Here is a 14,485-nt window from a genome sequence, read left to right as displayed (position 1 = left end):
TGTTCATTTTCCTCGGTTGTTATAGAAGTATCCATTTTTTTCCTTTTTTTACTTTGCGGGTCACCAATTGAGTTCCTCCTAATTAAAACACTATCCAAATACCTCACTCTTTGCAGAATAGGCACCTCATTTTTTCCTTTTCTCCATCTTTCTTTTCTTCTTCTCTTTTTTCCTCTTCATTTTTTTTCTTTTCATCTTCTCTTTTCTTTTTCAGATTTGCTGAGTGATTGCCCCCTCAGAATCCACGGGGCAGCCTGCCGGAGCAGAGCGGGATTCCCCATTATCAATGGTACCCGCCTGAGGTAAGTATATTTTATCCTTCAACATTCCATTTTTTGCGTTTTTACCCTTCCGCCAGGTTGTTGCCAGCTGCGTCTGCTACCCCTGGGGCCCTGGACAAGGATCAATTCCCAGTCCAGAGCACCAGGGGCATCCAGGGGCCACCACGAGGAGGTGCAGCTTGGACTTCGGCCCCCAACCTGAACTAACCTGAACTAACCTGAACTAACCTGAACTAACCTGAACTAACCTGAACTAACCTGAACTAACCTGAACTAACCTGAACTAACCTGAACTAACCTGAACTAACCTGAACTAACCTGAACTAACCTGAACTAACCTGAACTAACCTGAACTAACCTGAACTAACCTGAACTAACCTGAACTAACCTGAACTAACCTGAACTAACCTGAACTAACCTGAACTAACCTGAACTAACCTGAACTAACCTGAACTAACCTGAACTAACCTGAACTAACCTGAACTAACCTGAACTAACCTGAATACTAACCTATTTTTTTTTTTTTTTTTTTTTTTTTTTGCGAAGAAAAATGCTTTATGCACGCCCGGCTGTGATGTTTGGCCAGCCGGGGAGTGTGGGACTCACGTTCCGTCCTACCCACTAAAAAACTCCGCCTCTTCTCCTGGAACCACCCTTTCGGGTATTACTTCAGGGTTATCTCCTGTCTTTCTTTCCCCAACTCAGTCCTCTCCTCTCTCTCGGTTCTCCTCTTCATTCGCCCTCTCCCTCCTTCTTTCCTCCTCCTCCTTCCTCTTCATTATCCCCCTCAACATTCGCGTCACTGCATTCCAATCTCTTTCGCTTCTCAAGATAATTTCACCCACATTACTAGTCGTGAGTCTCAATCCGCACACTTCCTCCGCCTCCCGTCTAAACTCCGTAAACTCCTCGCACTGGAACACAGTGTGTTCCACAGTATCCTCATTTGCACAGAACCAGCAGATATTCTCTTCCCTCCTCCCAATTCTCCTCAGATACTCCCCAAAGATCCCGTGTCCCGTCATTGCCTGCACCACATACCAGTCCAAGCTCCCAAACTCCCTCTCAGTCCACTCCTTCACACTTCCTACAAATCTTCCCGCCCATCCAGTATATCTCTCCCATCTCCCCTGCCACTCTCTGTACATTTGCTCCTCTGCTTTCTCTTCCATCTGTGTTCCCCCCTCCCAAACTCTCCTTCTTCTTTCCGCCAGTAGATCCAGCGGGGGGATTCCCGCCAGAGTCGTCACCACCACAGTCGCCACCGTCCTATACGCTCCCGTAACCATCAAACCCAGCCTCCTATTCACCCTTTCCAACTGGTCTCTATACTTTCCATATTTCAATGCCCTCACCCACACGGACACCCCATACATAATTGCCGAAGTTACCGTACTCGCTATCAATTTTCTGTTTCCAGTCCTCAGTCCTCCTGTCCGGGGCATCACTCTGGACAGGACGCTTATCATCTTATGTGCTTTCTCCGTACTTCTTTTTACATGCTCACTCATTTTTAAGTCCTTATCTATCCATAGCCCCAGGTATCTTATACTCCCCACACTGTTCACCGTTATATTTCCCAATCGTATCTCGCACTTTGTAAATTTTCGCCTTCCCTCCAAAATTACCATCTCCGTCTTTGCCATCGCGACTTTCAATCCCATTTCTCCTATTTTCTTCACGATCCTGTTCACGTTCAAACTTGCTTTCTCTTCCAATTCCCTCCCGTTTCTCGCCACCACCACAATGGCCAAATCATCCGCATATGCCAGAAGTTTCACCCCCCTTTCCACTTTCGTTTCCAGTATCTCGTCATATGTCAAATTCCATAGCGTTGGCCCCAATATTGATCCCTGCGGTACCCCTCCAGTTAATGTATATATTTTCCCATTTTCATCAACTATTTTTCTCTCCATCAAATATGTTATTATTATGTTTATCAAATATTGTTTCATTTTTTTCCTTTCCAATGTTTCTATAATTAAATCCCAACTAATTGAGTTAAATGCATTTTCAATATCGACAGTAACCATGACACATACTTCCTGATTCTTTACCGCCTTCTTCTTTATTTCATTCCTTATCTGCATTACATTTTCCAGCGCATTCATCGTTGATAATCCTTGTCTAAACCCAAATTGTTGTTTATTAAGCATATTTTCCTTTTTTATTTCAATTTTGATTCTGTTGTTCAGTAGTATTTCCGCTAGTTTCCCTATCCCATTAATGAGACAAATTGGCCTATATGTTTTTCCCTCATTTTCATTTTTTTTTGGTTTTTCTATCATTACTAATTTTGCTGTTTTCCATCCCTTATAAAATTCCTCCCTTTCTATTATCAACCTGAACTAACCTGAACTAACCTGAACTAACCTGAACTAACCTGAACTAACCTGAACTAACCTGAACTAACCTGAACTAACCTGAACTAACCTGAACTAACCTGAACTAACCTGAACTAACCTGAACTAACCTGAACTAACCTGAACTAACCTGAACTAACCTGAACTAACCTGAACTAACCTGAACTAACCTGAACTAACCTGAACTAACCTGAACTAACCTGAACTAACCTGAACTAACCTGAACTAACCTGAACTAACCTGAACTAACCTGAACTAACCTGAACTAACCTGAACTAACCTGAACTAACCTGAACTAACCTGAACTAACCTGAACTAACCTGAACTAACCTGAACTAACCTGAACTAACCTGAACTAACCTGAACTAACCTGAACTAACCTGAACTAACCTGAACTAACCTGAACTAACCTGAACTAACCTGAACTAACCTGAACTAACCTGAACTAACCTGAACTAACCTGAACTAACCTGAACTAACCTGAACTAACCTGAACTAACCTGAACTAACCTGAACTAACCTGAACTAACCTGAACTAACCTGAACTAACCTGAACTAACCTGAACTAACCTGAACTAACCTGAACTAACCTGAACTAACCTGAACTAACCTGAACTAACCTGAACTAACCTGAACTAACCTGAACTAACCTGAACTAACCTGAACTAACCTGAACTAACCTGAACTAACCTGAACTAACCTGAACTAACCTGAACTAACCTGAACTAACCTGAACTAACCTGAACTAACCTGAACTAACCTGAACTAACCTGAACTAACCTGAACTAACCTGAACTAACCTGAACTAACCTGAACTAACCTGAACTAACCTGAACTAACCTGAACTAACCTGAACTAACCTGAACTAACCTGAACTAACCTGAACTAACCTGAACTAACCTGAACTAACCTGAACTAACCTGAACTAACCTGAACTAACCTGAACTAACCTGAACTAACCTGAACTAACCTGAACTAACCTGAACTAACCTGAACTAACCTGAACTAACCTGAACTAACCTGAACTAACCTGAACTAACCTGAACTAACCTGAACTAACCTGAACTAACCTGAACTAACCTGAACTAACCTGAACTAACCTGAACTAACCTGAACTAACCTGAACTAACCTGAACTAACCTGAACTAACCTGAACTAACCTGAACTAACCTGAACTAACCTGAACTAACCTGAACTAACCTGAACTAACCTGAACTAACCTGAACTAACCTGAACTAACCTTTTTTTTTTTTTTTTTTTTTTTTTTTTTTTTTTTTTTTTTTTTTTTTTTTTTTTTTTTTAGAGGTTTAGGGCAAAAAATGCATTTACGCATCCCAGGTCGCGATGGTCCGTTGTTGTGTGACCTGGGTATGTGGGACTCGGCGTGCGCATGCGCAATACCCACTAAAAAACCCTCATCCTTCCTCTCTTCACCCTATGACTTCCTCCCTCCGGAACCGCCGCGAGGCATTACTTCGGGGGAGGGGGTGGATACTGTGTCTTTTGTACTATTTTCCCTTCCTTCCATTTTCCTCTTTCTCCTCTTTACTTCTTCCTTTTTTCCTTCTTTTTTCTTTTTTTTTTTTTTTTCTCCCTTCTTTCTTCCTTTTCCTCTTCCTCCTTTCCTCTTTCTTTTCTTTCTCGTTCATTCTTATTTATCTTTACTCTATTCATTCCTATCATTGTCTTCTAAACTTCACGGCTTCACGTCTCCTCTCTTCCTCCTCTTTGATCTTCATAATTCCTCTTAGCATCTCAGTCACTGCCTTTCTCGTCTTATCCGATCCCTCCATAAGTTCAGCAATATTCCCCTTAGTAACTTTCACACCTATAACTTGTTCTGCTGCATCTCTCTGTAATTTAAATTTCTCACATAAAAAAAGAGTATGTTCCGGACTATCGACATTTGCGCAATACCAACATTCTTCAGCATCAGCCTTTTTTATTTTATAGAGATATGTTCCAAAAATCCCATGTCCCGTCAAAGCCTGCGTCACATAGTAATCCGTCTCATTACCAAACCATTTCCTTACATCTCTAATAAAAACTTTTGTCCATCCACTATATATATTCCATCTTTTCTGCCAATTTTCCATAGTTATAGTTCTTTCCATTATTTTGTCTTTACTATTTCCTCTTCTCAACTTGCATCTTTCTTGAATCAGTAAATCTATAGGGACCATGCTCGCAATAACCTCAACAGCATCCATGGGAGCAGTACGATAGGCACTGGTAATCATTAGTGATAGACGACGGTTTACAGCCTTCAGCATATTTGCATATTTTTTATATTTTATAACTTTTTCCCAAAATTGTACTCCATATAAAATTGTAGAAATCACAACACTTGTTATTATCCTTCGTTTCCCCGTTCTCGGCCCTCGTATCGTTGGTATAGATCTATTCAAATGATTGATTATTTTATTGGCCTTTAAACTCATTTGCATAACGTGTTCTATCATTCTAAGGTCTTTATCCAAATATATTCCAAGATATTTCACAGACTTTTTGCTTTCCAGATTTATGCCATTTGCAAGTGTTATATTTAATTTCTCAAACTTTCTCCTTCCTGCTATAATCAGCATTTCAGTTTTAGAGTATTCCACTTTTAGTTTCATTTCATTTTCCAGGATTTTAGTTATTTTGTTTATTGAATATAGAATAGTCTCTTTTATTTCTTCAGTTGTTTTCCCTTTTACCACTATTGCCAAATCGTCAGCATATGCTATCAAAGACACTTTCGGATCAATCTCAGTTTCCAAAATCTTGTTATAAAAAATGTTCCACATCACTGGCCCCAAAATGGATCCCTGGGGAACCCCACAAGTAACTTCTACCAATTCCCCATTCGGTTTAATTATTCTTCTATTGCTCAGATAAGATTGCAAAACTTTAATTAAATAAGCACTAATTTTATTATCTTGTAGGGTATTAATTATTTTTGGCCACAATACCGTATTAAACGCATTTTGTATATCAATCAAGACCATAACAGCAATTTCCCTATTTTTATGCGCTTTTCTATTTATATCATCTACTATATTTTTAACTTTTCCTAATGCACTTTCAGTTGATTTACCTTTAACAAATCCGTATTGATCCCTATGTATCATATTTCTTTCATCTATTTCTTTTTGTAGTCTATTTTTAATTAACAGTTCTAATAACTTTCCAAAAACACTTATAAGACATAAAGGCCTATAGGTTTGCACATTATCCGCTTTCTTCGGTTTTTCTATTAGTATAAGTTTCGCTATTTTCCACACTTCTGGGAATTCTCCTTTTATCAGGCATTCATTATAAACTTCCAAGCAATCATTTTTATAAGTCGAAACCAGCTTCCTGACCATATCTGGTATAAATCCATCAGGACCCGGGGCTTTCTTTATTTTAATTTGAGATAAAGCTTCATCCAGTTCTTCTGCTGAAAATTTCTTAATCGCACTTTGCAATCCAACTGGACTCACCCAGACACTTTTAGGCTCAATAGGAAATAACTTTTCAACTTCACGATCAATTATATCTTCACTGATTTTTTGAAATTTAGTCAATTTAAATCTCTTCATAATAATTTGATAGGCTTTACCCCAAGGATCCTCATTTAATTCCTCACATAGTTTTATCCAGTTTCTTCTTTTGCTCTTATTAATTTCTTTCTTCAGTTCTTTTTTAGCTTTCTTCAATTCGTCCTCCTGTTTTTTTGTTAATGTGTTATTTTTTGGCCGATTTCTAGTTAATTTTCTTCTAATTTTTATACATACTCTTCTTTTCTCCGCAATATCAGAATTCCACCAATATATTGAAGGTTTATTGGCATGGATTCCTTGACAGAATTGTTTATCACATATACTTTTTAGAGTATTCATAATTTGTTCCGGTCCAGTTCCCGTTATAAAAACACCCATACAGTCATCAATAAATTTTTGCCAAGCCCTCTGATTATCGCCACTAGGGAACTTCCATTTATACGGCTCTGTGTTTACCTGCTCCACCCCGCATTGAACTCTGTACGTTATAGTGCGATGATCGCTCATATTCTCCCACTGGTCCTGTACCGTCCACTGCGTAATAAGACTTCCTACGCCAGACGTTGCTATGGTAAAGTCTATTATCGATGAACCATTAGCTCCAACAAAAGTTGGTTTGCATCCTTCATTTATCACAGTAAGATTTCCTGCATCAATAAACTCTTCCACAATTCGGCCCCTGTCATTTTCATTTCTAGAATAAAATACTTGTGTTTTCGCATTTAAATCACCAGCAATTATAGTTTCTTTATTTTGTTGCTTTAGAAATTCTTCGAGTTTATTTATCATCCCCTTAAACTCCTCAATAACCCTGTTTGGGGAAAAATATACAGATATTACAGTAAATAAATTTGTCTCCACTGCTACAAAACCATCATCAGAATAGACCCTTTTAATATCAATAGCCGCATTATATATGTTAACAAAACAGTCCCCTCTCCTATCACAATATTGCTTATAAGAGTGGTTTATATTTGGTTCCTGTCCTATCAGAATATCAATCTTATGTTCTTGTATTGTTTTATATGCCACATCATGCGCCACACGTCTTCTGTTTAAGTTTATCTGTAAGATTTTTATTTCTTTTATGGTTTTTATCGTTTTATCAGAGTATCTCATCTTATTTATTATATTATTATTATTATTAAAGCGATTTAAATAAGTTTTATATACACTATCAGGTTAAAATTTTATTTGTTTGTTTATTTATTTATTTATTTACTTATTTATTTATTTATTTATTTCCTAGAGTTGGCTCTTAGTTTCTTGGTTTATTTGAGAAAAAGTTCTCCGATATTCTCTTCTGACAACAGATAATTGTTTCTTAAACAGTTGACATTTGCCACTGCCTGCCGAATGTCCACTTTCTTTACATATGGGACATTCCTCCCCGTTATCACAATCTTTTATTGAATGCCCCTCCTTCCCGCATTTATAGCATTGGTTTCTTCTATCTATACCCTGACAATTATCCACTGTATGATCATATTGCCAACATTTCAGACATCTTTTAATAATGTGCCTTTTCTCTACATAACATCGTACCATTCCTATTTTAATTATTCTTTTATATAATAACGCATCAATGCTATTTTTTTCTGCACTAATAGTAACAGCTTGCATACCATTACCCATAGGCCTCAGTTCACTTATATAATTATAAGTTATTCCAGGAATTTCTCTCTTAATCGATTCAATTACATTATCTCTTTTAGTTAATGCATCTATGCCTCTAATATATACTGAATCTCTTCCATGTTCGATTTGTCCAAATTTTTTAATGTCCTTTTCATCATACCCCTGCACATCCTTTAAAATCCTCTGTATTTCATTTATACTTTCCTGTTTTCTATCTGTTGTTATGATAAGTTTTCCCTCTTTAGTTGATTTTATTGATCTAATGTCCTCCGTTACTTTGTTTCCTTCCAAGGCTTTTTTAACTTCCGCAAGTGTCTCATTATAACCTTTCTGTTGACTACCAACAACCACAGCATACGTCAGTCGTTCTCTGCGTTTCCATTGCCTTTCTTGGATACTTTCATCTTTATCTCTGTATATATACACATTGGTGTCTGTCCCCTGGAATAATAATTCAATCATTTTTTGAAAATGGTCTAATTTTGTTTTATTTGGCTGGTGTAGCACAATTATTTCCTCGTTACTGCATTCTTTTTTTAGTTTTATCATTTTCCTAAAAAGGTCTTCTTCAGTTCCATTAAATTTTATTGATACTATTTTATTTCTCAGTTGAGTTTCCTTATCGTTACTTCTTATTTTACAATTTTGTTCCAACGTAACAAAATCGTCCACCACATCTTTTAATTCAGGATATTTTTTCATGTACATATTTACAAATCCCTGGTTAATGCCATCATTTGTGAGCTCACCAATAGCAACTTTCACAGTACAGTCCTTAGTTGATAAAGGGTTTCCTGTTTTGAGTTCAGTGTTTCGAAATACAGTTTTACTCCACTTCTTATCCCTTAAAGCTATAAATACCCCATAATCTTCACTCGGTACAATTGAATCAATTTCATCATTATTTGTAGTTTGTGTAAAGACATTACTAGTTTCTACATCTTTTAAGTTTACCTGTACATCCACATCAATTGTTAGTTTTTCCTTTTCCTTTTTATGCTGTGTCAGCCACTCAGTTACCACATCGCTATTCATAGTCTCTATTTGTCTGCTCAGTCTTCTCACAGCCTCTTTGATTTCCTTTTTTGTATTTTGTTCAACATTTGCCACTAATATTCTTTCTATTTTCGTTACCATTTGAATTGCATCTATTAATACGTTACACGCCGTACAATCCTTTTCCTTATACGGCTCTACATTATCGACACTACCAAAAGACGTGTCTATAAATTTTCTTTTCTTAAATATTTCCCCACCGGTGAGTGAGACACTCCTCGGTCTGCCCAAGTCTAAAAATCTTCTACCAGTAGTTGGCTGACGGTCGAGGGAGGCCTGGTCGCCCACCCCCACATCGACCGGTACTAGGGTTTCCCTCCCTTGCACCGTAGTCTTATTTTTTTCGTGATCAGGCATTATCATCACTATTGCTATTTGAGCTGGTCCACGGTGGGGGTTTTCGTAGTCATTCTAGATTACTCTGAAAACAGCTACTTATAGCCCCCACTGACCACTGACACCCAAAGGAATCAATGGCCGCTCCCCTATCCGCCACCCGGGGGACGCGCCCGATAGGTAGCTCAACCCACGGGAACCTGAACTAACCTGAACTAACCTGAACTAACCTGAACTAACCTGAACTAACCTGAACTAACCTGAACTAACCTGAACTAACCTGAACTAACCTGAACTAACCTGAACTAACCTGAACTAACCTGAACTAACCTGAACTAACCTGAACTAACCTGAACTAACCTGAACTAACCTTTTTTTTTTTTTTTTTTTTTTTTTTTTTTTTTTTTTTTTTTTTTTTTTTTTTTTGTATAGGGAAGGAAAACCTTCATAGGTACCCGGCCTGGTGGTCTGGCGACCGGGTTATGTGGGATTCACCCCCCTGAAGGAGGGGCGCCTACCCACTAAAAACCTCCCCTCTTCACCCTAGATCCCCCCCGGAACCGCCTTCCGGCATTACTTCAGGGGGGGGGTGGTATTTTCACGGCTAAGCCCCTGCCCCATCAGGGGTTGGAGCAGCCACGCTCCTCCCACTATGCCCTCTCCTCTCCAACTCTCTGGCCCTCGCCAGGGCCCTCCTAAACTCCCGACATCCTCCTCTACCCGTCCTGTGCCCGCTCACATCACAGAGGCAACACCTCTCCTCTCTCTCACACTCCCCACTCCTGTGTCCCTCCTCTCCACAAGCGAAGCAACACCTCGTTCTATCTTTTCCTCTACAATCTCCAGCCACGTGATCAAACCCCCAGCATCTATAACATCGTTCCATCCGTATCCTTTTTTCCATTCGACAATTCACATAGCCCACCCTAATAAATTGCTCCTTCAACAGTTCCTCCGCCATTTTCTCCTCCATCACCACCGTGACCGATTGCATATCTCCCCAATTTTCCCTCATGTCCCCCACAGAAAATTCCGCCTCCTCCAGTCCCAGTCCCTTAAACCTGTCCTTAATCGCCCCTCTCACTTCATCCCGCGAAGCAGTCACATCCATACCCCTAATATGAACTATCACCCTTCTTTTATTCGGTCCCCTTACTGTCACCTTTGCCATAACACCCCTCTGAATTGCTTCCTTTATTTCCATTGCGCAAGCTTCCTCCCTCCCCATTGTCACCAAAATCTTCCCCTCCTTCGTAGACCTGACACCCTGTATATCCTTATTTCCTTTCTTATCCTTTATAGAGTTTTTGATTCTGTTAACCGTTCCTGTTAATTGCTCACCCGGTACCCGTTCTACTATTAGAGCATATGTTTTCTTTTCTTCCTTTTTTTTCGATTTTATTTCTATTTCTTTTTCTATACAAATTATTATTTTGGTTTTTCCCTCCCTGAACACAATCTCAACCATTTTTCTAAGCCTTTCCACACACATCCCCTCTATCCTATGTAAGACCACCCATTCATCTTCCTCTGTCTCCCTCCTGAGTTTCTCTAGGCTGTCCCAGAGTTCTTCCTCCTTTTCCGTCAGCTTCACCTTCACAATCTTCTGCCCTAATTGCCTTTTCCCTGTATCCGATTTAAACCTGCACAACCTTTCCATCACCTCAAATCTCCCCTCACACTCCAATAATTCCGGAAACCTTTCCCTGTATCTCGCCGACATCCCCCTTTCCATCTCATTATCTCCCTTGTCTACCATAACCACTTTTACCATTTTCATTTCAGTTTTTAAGGGATCCTCAATTTTTATTTCTGTGTTTTTAAATACCGAATCCTGCCACTTCCTTTCACTTATTTTTTTAAAATCCTCATAATTATTTATCCCCCCAATTGTAAATATACCTTCTTCTAGTCCTGTCTGTGTTCCTTGTTCCCTAGTTTGTAAGTCTGTTTGTATGTCCGCGTCAAAAGTCATTTTTTCTGTCTTCTCGTATTTGTTTCTTTCCAACCAGTTTATTATTATTTCCCTGTTAAAAATCCCCACTTGTTTTGTTAGTTTCTTAGTAATTTCTTTGATGTCTCTCTGCGTATTCTTTTCAATTTTATTTCCTAACTCCCCAATTAACGTTTTAACACTTTCAATGGCTTCTCTCAAAATAAAGACCTCTGTACTCTCCCTTTTTTTATACGCCCCCTCCCCATAACATTGCCCAATTGATGTTTCTTGTATTTTCCTTTTTTTTAACCCCCCGTCTCTGTCCTGTATTGTCCTGTCCATGTCCGTCTGTGTTTGTGTTCCCCATCGTGCGTCCATCTCCCCCATGGAGGGCTCCGACTGTCGCCTCCCCATGTATACCCCCCTAAACATTCGTGAGTGTACTCGGCCCTCCCCAGAATCCACAGGGCCAGCACCGACCACCGGGGCTTCCACCCGGTCGGAGTCGGTGGCGGGATTACCACCCGCCTGGGGTACAATTTTCTTCGGTTCACTCATCATGTCCAAGTGTCTCTCTTTGTCCGGTCCCTCTCCCAGGACCCATCCGGCACGGTTGCACCCACCGGCATGGCTCCTGGGGTCGCAGGGACCCTCAAGCCCTCCCACCACGTCAAGGTGGAGACACCTCGGGAGGGAACCTGAACTAACCTGAACTAACCTGAACTAACCTGAACTAACCTGAACTAACCTGAACTAACCTGAACTAACCTGAACTAACCTGAACTAACCTGAACTAACCTGAACTAACCTGAACTAACCTGAACTAACCTGAACTAACCTTTTTTTTTTTTTTTTTTTTTTTTTTTTTTTGCGAGGAGGAGGGAATCTTCTTAAGACACCCGACTTGGTCCACAGCCGGGTAGTGTGGGATTCGACCGACCATTACGTCGCCCGCCTACCCACTAAACCCACCTCCCCTCTTCTGCCCCGGGACCGCCTTTCGGCATTACATCGGGGCTTCCTCGTTCTCCCAGACTAGGTGCGGACACGCACCCCACTTTTCTTCCTCTCGTTCTCCCTTGCAATCTTGGCCTTCAGGATTTTTTCCGTCAGGCCCACAAATGCTTCCCATTTTCTCTCACTATCCACCAATTCATTTCCTATCTTGTTTCGGTCCAGGTCGAGTCCGCTCTCCCTGGCCTCCACCCGATAGCCCTCCCATTCTGGACATTCCCAGAGCGTATGCTCCGGTGTGTCCTCATTCGCATCGCAGAACCAGCAACGCGCACTCCTCTCCACCCCGATGCGCTTCAGATACTTACCAAACACACCGTGCCCGGTAAATACCTGTGACAGCGCATACCCGCTCTTACTCCACTCACACTCGTACCAGATCCGGATCCGGGGTATGAAGGTTTTAATCCAGCCCTCATACTTCTCCCAGTCCTTCTCCCATTCTCTCATCACCCATTCTTTCACCTCGCTCCTACCTTCACCTTCACTCAGCATACTTCTCTCTAGTACTCTAATCCGCACCGGAGGTATCTTGGCCAAAGCTAACACCGCCTCGGTTGGTGCCGTTCTGTAGGCACTGGCCACCCGGAGTGCGAGCAAACGATTTGCCCTCTCCAGGATGGCCACGTACTTGCCGCACGTCATCTCCGTCTTCCAGACAGGAGCTGCGTACAGCAGAACCGACGATGCCGCCATCACCATCAACCTCCGTCTTTCATACCCCAATCCACCGACTCTAGGCAAAATGCCTTCGAGCTTCCCAATCACTCTAGATACCTTTTCGGCGGTCCGGCGCGCATGCTCACCGAAGCGAGCATTTCTGCTGAACCACACTCCCAGGTACTTCACGCATTCTTTCGTCTCGTACGAGACGTCGTCCACTCTCAGACTCATACTCCTTATTTTCCTTCGCCCGGCCAGGAGAACCATTTCGGTTTTCTCCGTGGCCATGCTAAGTCCCATGCTTTCGAACGTATCGGCGACCAGTTCCATGGCCTGCCTAGTCCGCGTCTCTAGGGTTTCCCCGTCCCCCGCCGTGACCACCAACGCCAGGTCGTCCGCGTAAGCCACCGGAGTGACTCCACGCGGGTACCCGGCCGTCAGTATCCCGTCGTAGTAGAGGTTCCACAAGACGGGGCCCAGCACAGACCCCTGAGGCACCCCACACGACAACTCTCGGACCCCCCCGTCTGGCAACACCAAAACCCGAGCATGCAGGTACGACTGAACTACGTTCAAGAGGTACCCGCTCATCGGGGACCTCCTCAACACATTCATGATGAGGTCCCACGGTGCACTGTTAAAAGCGTTCTTCACATCTATCGTTACCATGACGCAGAAGCCCGCATGCGTGTAACTTTTCCTCCTGATCCCCTCCACGACCTGCATGACAGACCGCATGGCGTCCAGGGTGCTCCTGCCCTTAACGAACCCATACTGTCGATCATCAATCATTCCATACCTCGTCGCTTCTTCCAGCAATCTGGTCTTGACCACCTTTTCCGCCACTTTCCCGAGTCCGTCCACAAGGCATATGGGCCGGTACGTGGCCTCCGCACCCGGATCACGCTTCGGCTTCTCCACCAGCACGAGTCGAGTCCTCTTCCAAACCTTAGGGTACTCGCCCGAGGTCAAGACGCGATTCACGCAACCCACCATACCCTGGGGCACTGCCCCAAGATACAGCTTCAAGACCTCAACCTGAACTAACCTGAACTAACCTGAACTAACCTGAACTAACCTGAACTAACCTGAACTAACCTGAACTAACCTTTTTTTTTTATATAGGGAAGGAAAACCTTCATAGGTACCCGGCCTGGTTGACTGGCGACCGGGTTATGTGGGATTCACCCCCTGATTGGGGAGGCCTACCCACTAAAAACCTCCCCTCTTCACCCTGGATCCCCCCCGGAACCGCCTCCCGGCATTACTTCAGGGGGGGGTGGTATCTTTGGGCTACGCCCCTCCCGCTTCTACGGGGGGAGGCGCAGCCTCATTCCTCCTTCTTTCCCTCTTTTTCATCGCCAGTATCCTCCTAAATATTCCACACCCTCCTGTTCCCGTCCTATGTCCTCCCACATTATACAACACACACCTCTCCTCCCTATCACAATCCTCACTCCTATGCCCCTCCTCTCCACAGGCAAAACAACAGTTCCTCCTGTCCTTTCCATCACATTCCCTGGCCAGATGATCCAGCCCCCAACATTTAAAACACCTCCGAATCTCCTCCCTTCTCTCCATTCTACACCTTGCCAGTCCCACCCTGATAAAGTTGTCCTCCATCAGCTCCCCCACTCTTTCCTCATCTATACTCAGAGTCACGGCCTGCGT

At 42.3% G+C, this 14,485-nt stretch overlaps 1 long non-coding RNA gene across 1 annotated transcript; it reads left to right on the top strand.

The window, feature by feature from the left end:
* Positions 1-3,909: 3,909 nt before the first annotated feature.
* LOC136408413 (uncharacterized) lies at positions 3,910-14,097 on the top strand. The gene is made up of 2 exons (XR_010752076.1): positions 3,910-3,949; positions 13,940-14,097. It is a non-coding gene; the product is annotated as an uncharacterized lncRNA (long non-coding RNA).
* Positions 14,098-14,485: the final 388 nt, after the last annotated feature.

Source organism: Euwallacea similis, chromosome 4 (genome assembly GCF_039881205.1).
Source record: "Euwallacea similis isolate ESF13 chromosome 4, ESF131.1, whole genome shotgun sequence".
Taxonomy (NCBI): Eukaryota; Metazoa; Arthropoda; class Insecta; order Coleoptera; family Curculionidae; genus Euwallacea; species Euwallacea similis.
Note: the sequence above shows the minus strand (reverse complement) of the source record. Positions and strands in the feature narration are given on the sequence as shown.